This window comes from Equus asinus, chromosome 20 (assembly GCF_041296235.1).
Source record: "Equus asinus isolate D_3611 breed Donkey chromosome 20, EquAss-T2T_v2, whole genome shotgun sequence".
NCBI lineage: Eukaryota > Metazoa > Chordata > Mammalia > Perissodactyla > Equidae > Equus > Equus asinus.
Window position 1 is genome coordinate 81,741,289 of NC_091809.1, and position 18,442 is coordinate 81,759,730.

Genomic DNA, 18,442 nt, shown 5'->3' on the forward strand with positions numbered 1-18,442 from the left:
GGGAAGCTTGTCAGCACTCCCCAGAGGGAAATGTCCATTGAGCACCGGTATGCGTTGCCTTGTAGCCTGTATAGGGTTTTACAGTGTACAAGCTCCGCTGAGGACACCTTATTGCCTCTGATCCACACTCAGGGAGGAAGTCCAGGGACTTCCCGGGGCCATGTAGCCTTGGGTGTGGCCGAGTCAGGATGCAAACCCAGATATGGGGTTCCAGGGTCTGGCTTTTCTCCAGACCTCAGTGTCCCCACACAGACTGGCAAAGTCTTAGGTCAGGGCCAGGGCCTGCTCACCCATCACCCTAGTGCCTGCACAGGCCCTGGCATAGAGAAGGTGTTTGGTGAAGTCTGCTGAATAAAAGGGCATTCTGTACCCGCCCCATCCTCTGTGTGGGGCTGAACCGACAGGAGTCCTGGGACCAAGCCCGTGGATGGGCTGAGTCTGTGCATCTGGAGGGAGGTATATGAACGGGGGTAGGGGATGGGGGCAGGGGGAGAGGAGAGAAGGGGGACACGTCCCTGACCAGCTGGTGGGGGGGGGGGTGCCAGTGCACAGACTGCTCTGAGACCATGGCCCATTTCACCCGGACAGTTCTCTGCGAAGCCAGGAAGTGGTTTGTATTTTCAGAAGGAAATGAGTGGGTTTTGCTCATGGGGAGCAGACAGCTCTGGGAAACTGCTCCAAGGGAAACAGGCCACGGCGGGGAGGGCAGAGCCAGGCCCTCCCCTGTGTGGCGGGCAGGTGTCGACCTACCGGCAGGTTGACAAATGAGCTGACAGCGTCCCTTCCCTGAGGGGGGTTCTCTGCTTGGAGACTCGAGAGGGGCACGTGAGCCAAGCGGGGAGAGGGGGGGACTCAGACTCCTCTCACCACCTCAGGGACCCCACCAATCAGGGCCAGCAAGGGGACGGTGAGGCCCAGGGCTGTCCTGCCTGGGAGGCCAGAGCAGGGGTGACGGAGGGGCCAGAGGACAGGCTGGGGGCCGTTTGGAGATTGGGCTGTTCCTTCAGTCATTCTGTTTGTCTGTCCTCCTTCCGCCATCCACCCGTCTGGTCAACACCAAGCCTCACTGAGCTCCCTGCGCTGGGCCCGGGGGATGCAGAGACGGATGCAGAGACATCAAGGGGCTCCAGACCTGGCGTGGGGAGGAGAGACTGGTAGACAGCTATGAGTGACACAGGGCCACCCTGAGGCAGGGCCACCAACCCTGCCTGGAGGTCAGCAATGGCTTCAGAGAGAGGGCGATGTCTGAGTTGGGTCTCAGTGGGAGAAGGGGGATGTCAGAGGAGAAGTGGGGGTGTGTGACTGTGGCTGGAAGGCCCCTGGATTCCTAGGCCTCAGGGACTCTAAGGAGAAGGGAGGTAAGGGGGTATAAGCCCTAGGCGACCCTGGGGTCCTGTCCCGCCTAGGCCCCTGACTCCCCATGTGAGGCCCACTGGGAGGGCCCCTGCCCTGCCAGCCCCCAGAGGCCGTGAGGGCTCTGGAAAGGGCCTTGGACAAGGGCCTAGGAGCGCGAGGCGCAGCTCCCTGCTCTGCCAGGCTGGCTCTGCTCTCTGCCCCACGGGGCTTGCAGCCTGGTGGGGAGCCAGCCCCCGGGCTCACAGGTAGCCTCTGTGGAGGAGGCTCTGCAGGGAGAGGTGGGGAGCGTGGAAGGGAGCTGTTCAGCCTGAGTGCTGGGAAGGGCTGTTCCGGGGAAAGGCTGGCCCTTAAAGCTAAGAGCTGTGGGACAGTGAGCTGGTCAGAGGGGTGAGGGGAGGGCGTCCCAGGCAGAGGGAAGAGCTCGCGGAGGCGGAAGCAAGAAGGAGCAGGCAGGGCACGTTCAAGGCCAGAGCGGTGGGAGAGCAGGAACTTGAGGAGAGGCACGGGAGGTGAGGCCGCCGGGCCAGGTAGGGCTGGGATCAATGAAGGATTCCCGTGACGGCGCATCATCTCTGTGCCAGGGCCAGGGCTGGGCGCTGGGTGACGGGGGAGCAGGCCCCGGCCCTGCCCTAAGGCTTCACCAGCCTGGATGGGGACACTGAGGTTTAGAGAAAGACTTTTAGAAAAATTCCCCTGCCTCCTAGGTAGGGCAGCCTGTGGGGGCAGAGGGCCCAGTGAGGAGGCTTCTGTACGTCCAGGTGAGGGCTGGGGGATGAGACCGCCCAGGCGGAGAGACGCCAGGAGAGAACAGCAGAGGCCCAGCCCAGAGCCTGAGACGCCCGCATGAACTCGCCCCCTATTCCCCGCACAGTGGGGCTCAGGCCGAGTCCCTGCCCCTCCTAGGACTCCAGTCTCGCCCTTCCAACCCATGCCCTGCCAGCAGCCAGGAGGGCCCTTCTCCCTCCCAGGCCTCATCTGCCCAGCGGCTCCCCGGTGCCTGAGCCTGGCCCATGCGCCCCTTCACAGTCCAGCCCCTGCCGTCTCCCCCTTCTCCTCAGCCCTTCCAGTAGCTTCAGGCTTCGGGGCTTTGCGCACATTTTCCCACTGTGAGGGGATCCCTCGTCTGTCTGAAGAGTCGTTCTCATCGTTCAAAATCCAGCTCAGCACCACCGCCTCTGAGAAGCTGTCCTTGATCACCCCCTTCCCCAACAGAGTTAAGCGCCCTCCTCTGGGCGGCCCCTGGCCTCCTGCAGGCTCAGGTCACTGTGTTTCAGAGGGAGTCGCATGCCCATCTTTCCAACAGACCGGGAGCAACCGGAGGGCAGTTCACAGAGCGGGAGCTCACGGGGGAACTGAACTAGAAAGCAGATACGTCTCTGTGGAGCCAGGAGTCTGGCCAGGGAGGTGTGCCAGAGCGGGTACCTGTGCTGGGGGGTGTGGTATGTGCAGTGCTAGTGCACGGAGGATGCCCGACAAAGAGAACGACTAGATGGGGAGGTGGGGGTGGGAGAGGTCCGTGTGGGCTGGGCTGGCCTGGTGAGTCTCTGGGGAGAGAGGCAGTGGATGGCAGGGGAGAAGTGGGGTCGGGCAGGGCGACAGCATGGGGAAAGGCGGGGGCTGGACCGCAAGGACAGTCAGAGATGGGAGCAAAGAACGACAGAGGTGACCCGGACAAGGGGCGCTTGGGAAAGTCCCCTTAGAGATGGCTGTTCCCTTTGAGCTCGTGGTGGCCGGGCCCCAGACTCGGTGGGCTGTCTGCACAGCTCACGTGAACCACACAGCCATCTGTGAGGTACGTGTGTACCATCCCCATGTGACGGAGGAGAACACTGAGGCCGAGCCCGTGACCACCACACCCGGCTGTCTCTGCCCCACTTTACAGAGGGGGAGACCCAGGTCCTGAGAGGGCAGCGGCTTAGCTGGGGCTGCCCAGTGGTCCTAGAAAGAGCCTGGGTCAAACTCAGCCATCCTGGCTGGGATGCAAGTCCCCTGGCGACACCCTCCACTGCAGGGCCCCTCCTGAGTGCCGCGGGAGGAACTTCAGAGGCGGCAGAGCTGGTAGAGGGGGAGGGGCGTGGGAGGGGCATGTGGCCTGGCACCTCCACGAGGAGGACCCCAGCCCCCGAGGCCTCTTTGAAGGATGCTGGGGCCAGGAGTGGGGGCTGCGGAATTCTGGGAATGTGCATTGTCTCCAGAGCTCCAGGTGGGAGGGTGACCCAGGAGGAAGGGCTCTGAGAACAATGGGGGCCCGGGAGTGGGGGCTTCTGGGACAGACAAGGCAGGGCAGGGAGGCTCAGAGCTGGGCATGGCCTGGGCGAGGCCCTCAGGTGTAAGTGGCTCAGATGAAACCACAGACCAGACAGGGAGCAGCCTCCTTTCTCCCCGACCCCGTGGGTGCCAAGCACACACAGCACCTGCGCCCTGGAGGATGCTGGTCATGACACCCTCCTTGTGCAGGATGCTAAGAGCACCCCATAAGTGCCCTCGCTTCACAGTCTCGGCAGGCCCCAGGCAGCCTGTGGGATGGGCTTGGTGGTGGTCATCATACCACTTTACAGCTGAGAAACTAAGACTCAGAGAGGCATGTACTACCCAGCACGCTGGGGACACACACCTAGGAATCGGGCACACCCAGGAGTCCCAGACCTCAGGGTGACCCTGGGACCCTGGTGGCACGGGTCAAAGGGCACAGGCTCAGACGCTGCCAATGCATCATGATCAGAGAACTGTAGGAACCCGGAGTGGGAAAGGCTCAAGGGAGGCTGCCTGGAAGAAGTGGCATTGTGAGTCTTGAAGTGTGGAGATGGGTTCTGGGGAACTCGGGGGGAGGGGCTAGGGGGCAGCAGGCTTTTGGGCAGAAGGATGGCCTTCCCTGGGTGTTGGAGGGGAGATGGGGCAGGGGCTGTGTGTTAGCCTCCAGCTGAGGCAGAAGCCCTCAGCCCAGGGCGGGAAGACGGGGGCGCTGCTAGCTGAGAGGGGAGGCTCCCCATCTGCGCGCTGGCCGAGCTTGTCTTTGCCTGGGCGGGGACTGCCCTTGCCCGGGCCCTGCCCAGGTGGACTGTCCAGCCTGTGGCCCTGACTCCCAGGGCAGCACTGGGCCCAGGCGCCGAGGCTGCTGAACACCGGCCTCTCCCCACCTCTGCCCTGTGCTGGGAGACCAGAGGGCTGGGCACCTGTTCTCTGGGCCATCCTGACACATATGTCGAGGCTCTGGAATGCCCTGCCCCAGCCATACTCTCCAGGCCTGCCGTCCCTGGTTTCTCGCCTCCTTCTTGGCTCTGTGCTGTGTCCTCTGTGCTGCGGACACAGAGCTCCTTCCTGGAGCAAATGTGGCCTGTGCAGTGGCCTCCCCATCTCCAGGCCTCAACCTCGCATCCAAGGCCCCCTCTGTCTGCCCCAAATGCCCTCCCCAGGCCCATCTCCTACCCCTTCTGTCTCCACCCCAACTGAGTCATTGAGCCACACAGGGATGGCCAGGTCTCCTCAGCTCTGAGCATTTCGTATGCTGTTCCCTCTGCCCGGAGTTCTTCCCTCCAGCAAACATCTCCGGGTGCCTCCTCTGTGCCAGGTGCCTGTCCTGGAGGAGGCCTGTCTGCTTGTTTTGGGGGGATGTCCACACCGTATGGAGGGAGTGACACAGATGCAGGGAGGCAGGGAGGCTGGGGGACGATGTGGCACAGTCCCCATGAGGCACACGAGCCCTGACTGAGTGGCCCCACTCTCCCTGGGCCTGTTTCAGCCACAGGGCCCTGCAAACATTAACCCCCAACCCCCGCCAGGATCACACATCTGGGAGAAGCAGAGTCAGAAAGAAACCCCCATTGTACAGGTGGGAATCCTAACATCCAGAGAGGGCCAGAGGCCTCCAAGGTCATGGAGACAGAGGCCTTCCTCGGCCAGCCCAGCCCAGCCCAGCCCCCTCCACGTACCCCTCACCCCAGAAACCCATCCTAGGGGGAGGCCGGGGTACAATTAGCCGAGACCAGCCCCGTGCTGGGTCTCCCAATGAGTACCCACCTGGAAATGTGGACCAGACAGGCACAAGGGCCGCTGGCACTCCCCAGCACTCCCACCCCATGGCCCCACCTTGCCCTTCCCCATCCGGGAGCTCTGGCAGCAGGAAGGAGCAGCCGTGTAATTATTTTCCTGGCTCACCCGACTGTTATGATGGCCCCTGTAATCACAAGGTGGTGCCCCTGCCTTCCTGTTAGGGAGCCAGGGACCCCTTATCTGAGCAGACCACACCTCTGCCCCCACCTGGAGCCCTGCTGGGACAGGCACACGGGGGCCCTGAGGTTACATACCAACAACGACAACAGTGAGGAGAACAGCCGGGGAGGACCCCACCGGGCACGTGCACACACAATCTCGTTGGACACTTCCGCCAACCGAAGGGTCAGCGGGCAGAAACTGAGGCTCTGAGAAGAGACGGGGCTTGTCCAGGGCACCCACAGATCCCAAGTTTCGGTCCTATCTGGCACCCTTTCCTCTGCGCCCACCCCAGACGCCGAGCAGGGGAGGTTCCAACGCCCAGGCCTGGGCCCCGGGGCTGAACACCCACTGTTCCTCCTCCCTGCGCCTCCCTTCTCTGCGGCCGGGCAGGACTCAGCTGCAGGCAGGAGGCCCGGGTCCTCGCCAGCCTCTGGAGGTGGCAAGCTGTGTGGGTTCCCCTCTCAGCCTTGGACTCCTAGCTGTTCTGGGGACCCATCCCCGGCCCCGGCAGGAGTCCCCCCTCCTACACCCAGGCCCTCATCTCTCCACAGGGGTGCGAGGTTGCCATCTCTCCCTGCCGTGAGTAGGGGACCAGGAGACACTGGATAGAGTCTCTGCCCTGGGAAACCCAGCACCCCACTGCTGACCGTTCTAAGAACAACAGAAGGTGGCAGGTGGTTCTGGGCCAGATGAGTGGCCCAGGTGGCAAGCTGCAGGGAAGAACGGCCACAGGATGGACAGGGTCCTGCAGCACAGCCGCAGGCCCTGGAGTCCCCTGTCTCAAGCCAGCTTTGCTCCTCAGGAAGTCTCGCCAGCTCCCAGCATCGTCAGCATCCTCATCTCTAAAGGGAGGATGGTGGCAGCACCTGCTTCATGACGTGGCCTTGAGGATCTGGTGTGAGGGCTTGTAAAGCGTGAGGTAGATCTTAACAAGATGTAGCTGGTATCACTATGAATAATTCTAAACAAGTGGTGGACAGGCCAGCTTCACACAGGAGCAGCCCGGAGCTGGAGGCCTGGCCTGGTTTAGAGTTGGGGCGAGGTCCTCTCTACCCAACGCCTGCTGCAAGTCAGGCCATCATCTCCTCTGCTCTAACGACCTCATGGGATTGGTACTGTTATCCCTGCTTGCAGGAGTGGGAGGGGGACCTCAGAGAGGCGGTGTCCTGGCTGAGGCTGCATGGATTTGGGGTGGAACTGAGATGCTGTGAGACCCTCTGCCTGGCACAGCGCACAGCCATACCCTTTCCCAGGTGGACCCTCATATGCCCCTCCTGTTAGCACCACCCCGTCTGGGGTCTTTCTGGATATTCAAGTTTTCCTGGAGCTGCTGATGCCCTTCCCTTGCCCTGTTCTGGAACTTTCTCATGCCCAGCTCTTTCCTGCCCAGACACAGCTGCAGAGCTGTCATCTCAGCCTTTGCTGACATCTTCACTTGTGCCCCGTTGTTTAAGGGTCCCATCTGGCCCCAGTCTTCTCCCCCAGCCTTTGAACTTGACTGGGGTTGGGGCGGGGTCATCCTCTGTCTGGGCCTCCCCACAGGTGTGAGGCTTCTGGCAGTTCCTTCCCCAGCCACTGCCCCCTGTTTCACCTCTGGCACAGGCACGCAGACACCTGCTGAGTGGTCTTCAGTGACAATGCATTCCCTCGGTCAGCAAATATTTGCCGCCTGTGGTTCAGCCCACCTGCAGGCCACCCAGGATAGGAGTGGAGGGGAGAGTGGCCCTGAGCCAACAGGGGGAGGCTGCCGAGGATGCCAACGTCATCTCTGGCGGAAGCACTCACGGGTGTAGGGGCCAGGACCGTGGAGGGGATGCCCTGCTTTGGAGAACTGCCCCCTCTGGGCTCCGAGGACAGACTGGAGCCGGGGTAGGTTCTTGTGTGCATCCTGGGAAGTCTGGCTGAGACGGAGGGTGCCGTCTGGAGAAGGGCAGCCTTTGAGGTGAGGCTGGGAGGTGGGAGGCCGCCACTGCCAGCTCTCGCGGCATGCACTGCGACCCATGAGCTTGTCATGTTTCAGCTCCCCCTGAGAAATGACGAAGGGTGCTGCCTGTGGGGGTGAGCTCCCTCCACAGAAGGTGTGCAAGGCGACGGATGCGAATTCCTGCCTGGAGTGCCAGATCTTCACGGTTGGTGAGTCCGGGGGAGCAGCTGGGTGCAGGGAAGGGGCCGGGCGGGAGTCTAACACGGGGGCTCCAGGTCTGGCACCATCGCTGTCTGTGGGATCTGACGAAGGTCCCCCACCCTGCCGAGCCTCAGTTTCCTGATTGTAATGTGGCCATGCTTGGGTTTACCTCCAACGGCTGTGGGGCGGCGATGAGAGGGAGCCCAGCGCATTGTAGGTACTCTGGAAAGTCAGTCCTCCTCCACCCCACAGAGAAGCTGGACACATGAAGATGTCATCATTCCCGCTTTACAACACTCTCAGAGAGGTTTGGCCATCTGTCCTGGGGCGCCCAGCCACTGGGCCAGCCATCCCTCCCGAGGGCATTGCCGCTGGCGCTCCCTGGCTGAGGGACACAGAAGCTGTGCGCTGCAGACAGGCGGGGCCTCCCCAGAAGGGCCAGGGGTTCGCCTGGGGCTGCCTGCAAGCTGCGCTCTCTCCTTGGAGGGCTGTTGTAACCTGTCAGACGGACGCAGAGCGGGAGGTGGATGAACACGCCTTCCCCACGCCTCTTCCCTGATTCCCCGCCCCTGCTCCTGCTGGAGCCCACCTCCCATATGGCCACTGCCTGCTCCAAAGCCTTCTGTGGCTCCCCAGTACAGAGAGCATTCTGACAAATCTATAGGATGTGGCTGCCTCCGGGACCTGGCCTCCCTCTCCAGCCCCACTCTCTGCCCTCTGGCTACACGCAGCTCCTTCTCGGCAGGGCCCCCTCCTCGTCCTCACTCTTGCTGCTCCCTTCACTTGCAATGCCCTTTCCGCCCCATCTCAGCCTGTTCAAATCCCACCACCAGAGGCTGGAGAAGGCTTGAAATAGCCGCTGTGGACAAAGGGGAAATGTGTTAACTAGGTCAGTGCATTTGGAGTTGGGGTCAGTGTTAGCTGTCTGAGTGTGGCAGGAAAGGGTAGTGACAACAATTTGCACTGCTGTGTGTCTTTCTTCTTCAACAGTGCTTGGCCACTTGGTCTAGGCATCAAAAAATGCAGAGTTGGGGGACTGACCCTGTGACCAAGTGGTTAAGTTCACACACTCCACTTTGGAGGCCCTGGGTTCACCGGTTCGGATCCCAGGTGTGGACATGGCACCGCTCATCAAGCCATGCTGTGGCAGGCATCCCACATATAAAGTAGAGGAAGATGGGCACAGATGTTAGCTCAGGGCCAGTCTTCCTCAGCAAAAAGAGGAGGATTGTCAGCAGATGTTAGCCCAGGGCTGGTCTTCCTCAAAAACATAGAAAATGCAGAGTCGGGTTCATCCATCAGTGGATTCTTTTTAGATTTGGTGCAAAGAAAAAAGGCCCCAGGTCTGGGGTATTAGCAAGAGTGTTACTGAAGTGGTGGACCGTGGATAAGGAGGGAAGTAAAGAAGAGAGCTTCCGGACGGGAGGAAGCAGAGAGGTCAGCTCACGGAAAGACCCGGTGAGGTCAGAACCTGTTGACCGGGGCACGGATCACACAGACAAGCTGGAAGGCAGGTGTCTGGAGGCAGAGAGTCGGGGTCTGAATCGTTGATTTTGAAGGTGCAGCCATGCCAGGTGGTGGCAGGGTCCAAGGCGGGATTGTGGGAGTGGCTGCTAAAGGGGGTGGAGACAGTGAGCGGGGATGACAGTGGTGTTGGACAGCCATCTGCATGGTCCCAGAAGTCATCAGGACCCCTCACCCCCCACCCCGGGCTCGAGCTGGAGGGGAGGACTGCCATCCGGAGAGCAAAGATGCGGACGAGTACCGAGGATGGTGGGAGGTAAGACAGCACTCGGCAGACGCTCTCCACAGGGCAGGCGGTAGACATTTCGGAGTTGTCAGTCCGTGTGGTCTCTGTCTCAACGACTCAGCTCCGCCTGCAGAGCAGAAGCAGCCACAGCAACACGGAAAGCACGGGCCTGGTGGGTGCCAATAAAACTTTATTTACAAAAACAGAGAGCCAGCTGGATTTGGCTCCTGGATGTAGACTGACAACCCCTGGATTTAAGGATGAGAGCAGTGAATTGGGGAAAAGACTGTTTAATTTTTCTTGAAGAATGTCACATATAGCTGGTGGTACTTGATACAATTTTAGGTGATTCTTGAAAAAACTTTAATTGTGGAAAACCTAAAACATCCAAATTATATACACTAGTGTACTGAACTCCATGCACTGAGCCCCCAACTTCAACAATTATGGGTAAACACCCAGGCGCCTCCACCTCCAGCATGAAGCCTTCACGTGTCCCAACAATTTGGCCACAGCATCAGCTTCTCCTTCGCAGGAACTTTGAGCTGGTAGAAAGCAGGCAGGAACTGAGGCAGGTCTGTGTGGGACCCTAGCCCACACCACGGCCTAGCTCATTTAAGGTGGCATCAAGGTGGCTGCATTGAATCACCAAGTGGAGGGGAAGGAACTAGTGTCTTCTGAGCACCAACACTGGCTAAGGATCTCTCCCCTGTGTCATTATTATTCTCATTTTACAGATGAGGAAATGGAAGCACAGAGAGGTTGAGTGTCTTACCCAAGGTCACACAGCATTAAGTGGACGAGGTTTGCCTGACCCTAAACACACAGCAATCCTTGTCAATCCACACCCAGAGAAGAAGACTTTGCCATACTTTGTTTTTTGAAAATGAAGTAGATTTGGGGGGCAGCTTGGGGTACCCCAATCCTGATCCTGCTCTCATTGTCTGAAGGGCCTGGCCTCAGTCAGCTGGGCAGGTGACATGGGGGAAACGGTCCCCCCCCACACCCACAAGAACAGCCCCTCCACCTCTGCCACCACTCCCAATGTCCTTAAAGAGACCATCCCCCTTCCTTCCCTCTGGGTGGACCACCTGTCCTCGGTCCTGGGCCCCTTGGTCAGCTGCTTGCTCCTGCTGCTCCTGCTTCCCCTAGCAGAGCTCGAGGGGGGCAGGGCATGGTGTGGCTGAGGCCTCCGGGACTTGGGGACTTGCTAGGCTGACCCACTCACCCTGAGGATGGAAGGACTGAGGCCCAGAAAGGGAAGGGGGGCTGGAGGCAATCCTGGGGAGCCCTCTGAAACGCTGCTCCTTTGTGGAAAGGAGCCCTGGGTCCTGACCTCTGCCCCGGCCCTGACTCGCTGGTCCTGAGGGTTAGTAGTTAATTGTCGTAACAACCTTCCAAGGTAAACGTTGATAGCAGCTCTCGAGATACCGTGTCCCAGCTGGGCACAGAGAGGGGAAGTGGCCTGCCCAACGTCACACAGGTGGCTGTGACTTGAACCCGGGAGTGTGGCTCCAGAGCCCCCATGCTCAGCTATTCTGCTCTTGCTAGTAGGAACCAACTCTGAGTTTGCCTGCTGGCCTTCCAGTTTGGGGAATGTGGGTCCCCTCCAGTCCACACCCCCCTCAGCCCCCACCTGGCTCACCACCCATCCACCTGCCTCGGCAAAGGAGGCGTCCACGGGCTGTTTGCTCCCTCACGCCAACAGGAGGGGGACGCAGGAGGGCCCAGGCGGTGCTGCTGCCACCCCCTGCTCTCCCACAGCCCTGACCTCCCAGAGGTAAGAGCCCCCGGCCCAGGCCTGTCTAGCCCCAGGTGGGCCTCCCCAGTTCATCCTGCCCGCAAAGCCAACAGACCGTGGCGTCTGCAGACCGTGACCTCCTCCCAGCAGACGGCAGCTCCGTCATCATCAGCAGCTCCAACGCCTCAGTGCGCTTGGTGGGGCCCAGCCCGGGGGCTCAGCCCCCTGCCCCCCTGAGCCCACCCATGTGAGCCAGAGACCAGCTGGGAGTGGGGAAGGAGGCCTGGACCCAGAGGCAGGCTGGTGTTCCTGGCTCCGCTGGGCCACAGGGTGGCTGTGTGACCTTGGGCAAGTTACTTGAGCTCTCTGAGGCTCCCTTGCTTCAGCCATTCTTTTGCAGGCTCAGTGAACCGGGTGTGGAAATAGGCCTGGCCTGGGGTAAACCACGGTGCATATGGGAGGGGCTCCCATTGTGCTCATGCTCTCTCCCATGACCCATTTCTCCCGCCCTTTCCAAGTGACCCCTGTGGTCACGTCACATTGAAGAGGAATGCTGTCGTGTGCTTCAAGGCCCATTGCCCTGGCTCGAAGACCAGGCCCGCACACACTCCCACGCAGAGAACCCAGACCATCCCAGGCAGGCAGGGGCCCTGGGGATCCCCGGGCCAGCCCCTTCCCATGCGGTGGAGGCAGAGAGGTCCACACTGGTGGCCGCCCGGGGTCCAGGCTGCGGGGAGCACAGCTTTGGGGGAGAAGGACCTCGGTTCTGATCTTGGCCTGCACATGTGGGCGCGGGAGGGCCACGCAGCTATGCAGGCTGGCCCTGCCACTCTGGGCCACCCTTGCACTACTGTCATCTGGGGTTTGTCTGTTTATTAGGACAGTCTTCTGCTCTGAGGCAGGGCACCTTTCCTACTTGTGCAAGAGTGCCAGCTCCTGCTTTTTGTCATTGTCGCTTCCTGCATCTCCTGCCCTTGCCGAGACTGCTCCAAGACAGGGACTAGGTCTGATCATCTCTGTCCCCAGAGCCCAGCACAGGGTTTGCCACAGAGAAGACCCTCCCCAAGCATTTGCTGAGTGACTGAGTGACCCCCTGTGCGTGCACTCCAGCTAAGGACTCTATTAGGGCCTGAACCCAAAGAAGAGGCCCCTCAAGTCCCAGACAGAAGGAGGGACATCAGAAATGCCCACGTAGGAGAGTGCAGTGGGTCAGGAAGTGCATTGCCCCCTGCCCAAAGCCCACAGTGTGGGTGACATACCTTCTGCCTGATCTGAGGCATCCCTACCAGGACTATGTACAGATGTTCAGGTTGTGCACTGCACAAAGGACAAACTGAGGGGCTGAGAGCTGCAGTCCATAGGGCGCTCTTGTGCCCTGATATTAGCTGCACTGGCAAGGAGAAAGAGAAGATTGTTCTAATTTGCTCTGCGCCTCTGCCCTTTGTCCAGACTCAGATCTCTTTCCAGAGCCTCCCAGATCTCCCAGACACTCCCTCGAGTCTGGATTCAGCAAATTGGAACAGGCTGCAGACTTGAGGTGTGGGTAGAGTCACTGCGATGCTGTCACGTGACACAACAGTATGACAAGGGTAGTGACCGTGGGCCCTGTGGTCCGACAGATCCGGTTCAAAGCCCCAATTTGCCACCATTAGCTGTGTGATCTTGAGAAAGTCACTTAAACTCTCTGAACCTCAGTTTATTTTTTTTCTATCACGGCATTTTTAAAAAATGGGAGTGTAATTGCTGGAGAGTCAAGTACAGCAATCTTAAGTGCACATCTCAATTGTTTTTTCCACATGGACACACCTGTGTAACCACTGCCTGAACTAAGGGACAGCTTTCCACTCCTCTAGAAAGTTCCCTTGTTGAGTCTCAGTTTCTTCATCTGCAGAATGGGGGAAACTATGGCTTCACAGAGTTTTGTGAAGATGAAGTGAGATGACGCTTGTCAAGCACATAGCACGGTGCCTGGAACAGTGTGTGCTCAGTCTACAGTGGGCGGTTATTATTTCCCTCTCCAGTTCAGACACGTAGCAATTGCTGCTCTCTCTCCTACCCTTGGGGAGACTGAGGCTTGTTGACGCAGTAGCCCTGGCTTGGCTACATGACCTTAGGAAAGTCACCTCCCTTCTCTGGGCCAGTGGAGTCAATTAGCTGCTCCCCTGGTCTCATCTGACCTTTTGGAGTCTGTGTTCTGCGGTCTGAGGTCGGGGGCCCTGGACGGTTCCCACTCAGGAGTTGGGGGGCTGCGGGCCTGCGCCTCCGCGTGGGTTGCGTGTGTTGGGGGTGGGGGAGGCGGCGGGGTTTTGGCCATCAGCCGCCATCTCCATCTCCATGCTAACTTACTCAGCTCTGAATTACACACGAGGCACTTTCGGGGGTCTGTGTCCCTCCCCTGTGCCCCCGACCCACTTCACATTTGTCAGGGAGAAATCGGAGGAGCCAGAGTTGCCCTTCCTCACCTCAGCTCCCCCTGGGACATTCCTGGATCGGACAGGAGTGGAGGTGACAACAGAGAGAAGAATAAATCCTGCAAGACAAAGTGGGGCGTTTCCTCTGCTGGATGCGAAGGGGCGCATTCCAGTCCCTTCTCGGTTCAGCCAGGGGGCCCCCCGCAGGCTGGAGGCCGGAGGGGAAAGCAGAGGCCTCGATTTGATAAAAACAGCCTGCTCTCCGGGTGGGAGAGCGCAGCCCCAGCCCGCCGTCCAGGCAGCTTCGTCCTCGATTTATTGCCCACGGGCTGGCCCGGAGTCCAACACTCCAGCCTCCAGCCACCGGGTCATCTCATTCATCAGGACCGGGCAGGAGTGAAGCCAGGAGGGAGGGGAGGCCCAGGCCAGGAGGCAGACAGAGTTCGAGCAGAGACGAGAGGGCCGCCGGGCAAGGGAGTTGTACGGGGGCCCCACACGGCTCGAGGTCCCACAGGCGAGGGCTGTGGCTCCCGGTCCTGCTAGCTGGCTGTTTCTGGACAAGTCACCTGAGTGTCAGTTTCCTCGACTGTGACATAAGAGGATCACACCATCTCCCAGGACAGCTCGGGGACGTAAAGTGCCTGTGTCTGTTAAACGCCCAGCCGGAGGCATAAAAATGGGGTCAAAAGGAGTATTGTGGTGGTGGGATTTGTTGGTTTGTTATCTGTATTCATTTTCTATGGCTGTTGTAACAAATTTAGTGGCTTTAAGCAACACCAATTTATTATCTTACGATTCTGTAGGCCAGACGTCCAAAATGGGTCTCACAGGGCTAAAAGCAAGGTGCCAGGGTGGTGCGTTCCTTCCGGAGGCTCTGGGGAGAATCTGTTCCCTTGTCTCTTCCGGCTTCCAGAAGCTGCCTGCACTCCTTGGCTCGTGGCCCCTTCCTCTTCAAAGCCAGCAGTGACTGGCTGCATCTTTCTCATATCCCCTCTCTCCGACATTGACTCTTCTCCCTCCCTCTTCCACTTTCAGGGATCCCTGTGGTGACAATGGGCCCATCCAGGTAACCCAGGGTAAGCTCCTTATGTTGAGGTCAGATGATTAGAAACACCAATTTCATCTAGGATCTTAATCTCCCCTTTGCTGTTTAATATAACATGCTCACATGTTCCAAGGCTGAGGATGTGGGCCTTTTTAGAGGACCATCGCTCTGCCTGCAGAAGCATGTCGTATTCCATGCTCCCTCCGTCGTCAGTGTCCCCATCAGGACGGGGAGACCTTGCTATTCCCCTTCATAGCAACCCATCATGCTGTGGACTGGCGGCCCCACGTGTCGTCTTCCTTTCTCTCCTCTTTCAAATAGGACTTGTTGCTGAAGTTGCTCTAGTCTCTCTCTGCTGTTGCAGGGTGGTTATCGTTCGGGCTCCAGATTGCAGGATCTTAAGAACACATCCAACTCTGAAGGGAAAGAATCCACGTCCTCCAGAGATTCTAAACTCAGTAAGCATCTCAGTCTTTGATCTGCCTTCCATTTGCGGTAGATGAGATGGGAAGGGACTATTTTGTATGTGAATAAGGGTGTGTGTGGATGTCAGTCCACAAAGGGGTGGACTGTGAGGGGCAGTTGTTCTTTCTGCCATCACCGTCCTTTTCCCTTTTATTCTGATAACGACCTCTCTGATTTTCTTTAGGGTAATTGTTCCTCCCACCAGCTCTCCTCCCTGCCCCCTGAGCTCCAGAGCTGGCCGCCAGACACAGGCCTGACCCATCAGAGCACCACATTCTCCTGACCACAGGGACTTGTTCAGGGGTGGACACGTGACATCAGAACCAATAAGGTTAAATATTTTAATACTTGCTGGGACCACTGAGAAAGGGGTACTCTTTGTTTTTCAACTGGACCTGAACCTGGAAGGTAACTTCAGTCATCTTTCCACCACATGGAGCCTAGGAATGAAGCCAACATGGAAACCAGAAGAACCTAGAGGTGGGGCAAACAGGTCCTGAGGACAGAATCGGAGTCCCTGAGTAAAGCCAATCCTGAAATCCTCATACCCTTGAACTTTGTAGTTAGACTAGTCAATATTTTTCCTTTTTTGGCTTAAGCCGGTTTTTGTCACTTTATATAGCAATGGGGCTGTGATTATAAATAATATCCTTACAGCCCTCTGCCATTTACAAAGAGCTTTTATATCCGTTACTCCATTGAATAACCACACTAAGCTCATGAAGTAAGAATTATTAGCTCTATTTTACAGATAAGGAAGCTGAGCCTGAGACAGCTGATTTGACTTGTTCACACAGTAGTTACCGGCCAGGGCCAGATTTCCTAAGACTTGTGCTTTTTCTCCCCTCTCGTGTCCCCTTCCCAGAAGGTGAGGAGTCAGAAAAAGTCCTGGGATGAAGTGGAGTTGGAGCTGGGCCTTGAGGAATGAGTAGGATCCCAGTAGGAGAAGGTGGAAAGGACCTTTCAGGGGTTAGAAAGGCGAGCAGGAGCCTGCAGGGGGACGTGGGCGGGTGTGATGGAGAGTGACTGGCCGTCTGGGGCCGCCCGCGAGGACGGGCACGCAGGTTCAGGCAGGCTGCCACAGCGTTATGTGCCCAGTTAAGGAATTTCTACTTTTAAAGGCTCCCTGGTCCCCAGGGTACTGAGGGACCCTAGGGGACTGAGACGCCTGAAGAGAACGATGCTAAGTGCAGAGGGGTGGGCCACCGAGGATGGAAATTCAGGCCCTTAACTTCTGAGATGAGGGGCTTAGAAGAGGCAGCAAGGTCTGTCCCGACGCCACAGGTCACGCACAGTGGAGTGATGCGACTTTGCTCGGTTTCCAGAGGTGACCCCTCCATTTCAGATCCCTGGAAGGGATTCAAGGTCATCTGACCTTGAAGTGGACACCCTGGGCTTGCATCGTGGCCCTTCTGCTCCCAAGGCATGTGACCCGGGCAACTCACTTCCCCCTTCTGAATCTCAGCATCCCGTCTGAGAGTTAGGAAGGCGATGAGGATTCGCAACAGGGAGCTTGCCACCGCGCGGGCGCCCTGTGAATGGCAGCCGTCACTGTCGTTATCCTCCCCGTCGTCGTCATCACCACCTTATTACGTCTGGACCCACTGCTTCTTCCACTGTTTCTCCCACTTTGGCCAGCAAGCCGGCAGCCGGTCCCTCTGCCTGGTGGTGCCTTTGTGCCTGGATTTCTCTTTCTCTGCAGCTTTGGGCGTGGAGTCTGATGCCTATGCTGCAGAAGGAGATATCCGGTCCTTGGACTCAGGGACATTGCAACTCTTACCGCGACAGCACTCCATGACTTACCCTGTCATGTTTGTCTCCCCTGTCCTGTTCGCTCCTCACGGGTGGGCCTGCCTCTGTCTTGGTCGGCATCTTGCTTAGTGCCGGGTGCATAGAAAGGGCTCCCTAACATTTTGCTGGAAGAAAGATGGAGGAGTGACCCGTGATTGAACCCTCGGAGTGAACAGGCTGCAGCCCCCGAGTTCCCCGGGAGGCCGCCGCTGACCGCGTGAAAAGGATGGCGGAGCAAGGGGCCTCTGCAGGCAGCTTCCTGAGACAGGTAGATTTACCCCACTTCGAGTCGAAGAAACTGAGGTTTCAGAGGCTCGCTCAAGATCAGCCTGCCAGTCAGCGGGGGGCTGGGATCGGCCCAAGATCTGTGACCAGGGCCTGTCTTTCAAAGCCCATAAATCTGTACGTTTATTTTCATCTGAATGTTTTATTTACTTCACCGATGATTTCTGTTTGCAATAGAGCTTTCTGTTCTTCAAAATGATATTGGGCCAACCTAGCAAAGGGGGCCGTGATTCTTGAAGTGTCTTCCAAAGGCAAGCATGATAGAGGACGATATTGGGGTGCCAGCCCCTGCGACTGCTCTCCAAGACCTGAAGGAAAGTCCTTCCCAGAGCAAGCTGCTAACTTGTAAGCAAACGTGTCAACTTATGAGCAATCAAGTAATTCCGCGATCCTCGCTGGCTATCAGCCGAGCGCTGGATATTAGCCAGCCGCGCGAGTTGCACAACACGCTCCCGGGAGGGGGACTGTCGGTTGGGAGGGATTTTCCAGCTCGTGACTTGGATGAACCCAAAGTTATTTCCCCACTGAGCAGCCCCAGCCTGAGAGGCACCAGCAGCCTCGCTGAGGGTGGCGGGGACAGAGCCGGGGAGCGGGCCAGCCTGGTCTGTCCATGCCTGGCCTGGCGGCATGGCCCTCAGAAGTCTCGGCGGGATTTGGGTCTACACGGCAGCCCAGGAGAGCCCCCTGGAAAGCCAGCTGCTGGGCTGGGGATGGGCTGGCTTCTGAGGAAACAGGCACCCTCTGGCCAGCAGGGCGAGAGGGCCGGAGCCTGAGGAGAGGCCAGGGCAGCCAGAGACCCCGGCCCTCGGAGCTGCAGGGCCCAGGGTGGGGGAGGGGGACGCTGTGTGGGAAGAGGGCAGGAAGGGGGATTTGGCACAGGCCCCTGCTGCCTGGTCTCAATTTACTTGTGAGGAGCCTCCTAATAGCCGGGTGAGAGCCGTGCACGCTTTCCTGAGAGCCTGCTAAGTGTTTATGGAATGATTTGTGAGCAGAACTTTCTTTGGAAGCAGCTCGGGGAAGGTATGTTATTAAGAGCTCCCTCTCCAAGCTCCCCTTGGCCCGCTTCCCCCCAGGCCCCTGGGGGCTGGGCAGCCCATGGTCACAGCAGCTGTTTGCTATTTTGTAGGCCATGGGGCTGGGGAGTGTATTGGGGCTGGGGGAAGACGGGGAAGTGGGGCCATTTCCTCCTCCCTGAGGTGGCGTCATGTAGCAGAGGAGGACGGGAGCCAGAGTTGGGAGCCTGCCTCTGAGGGAGGTGCCC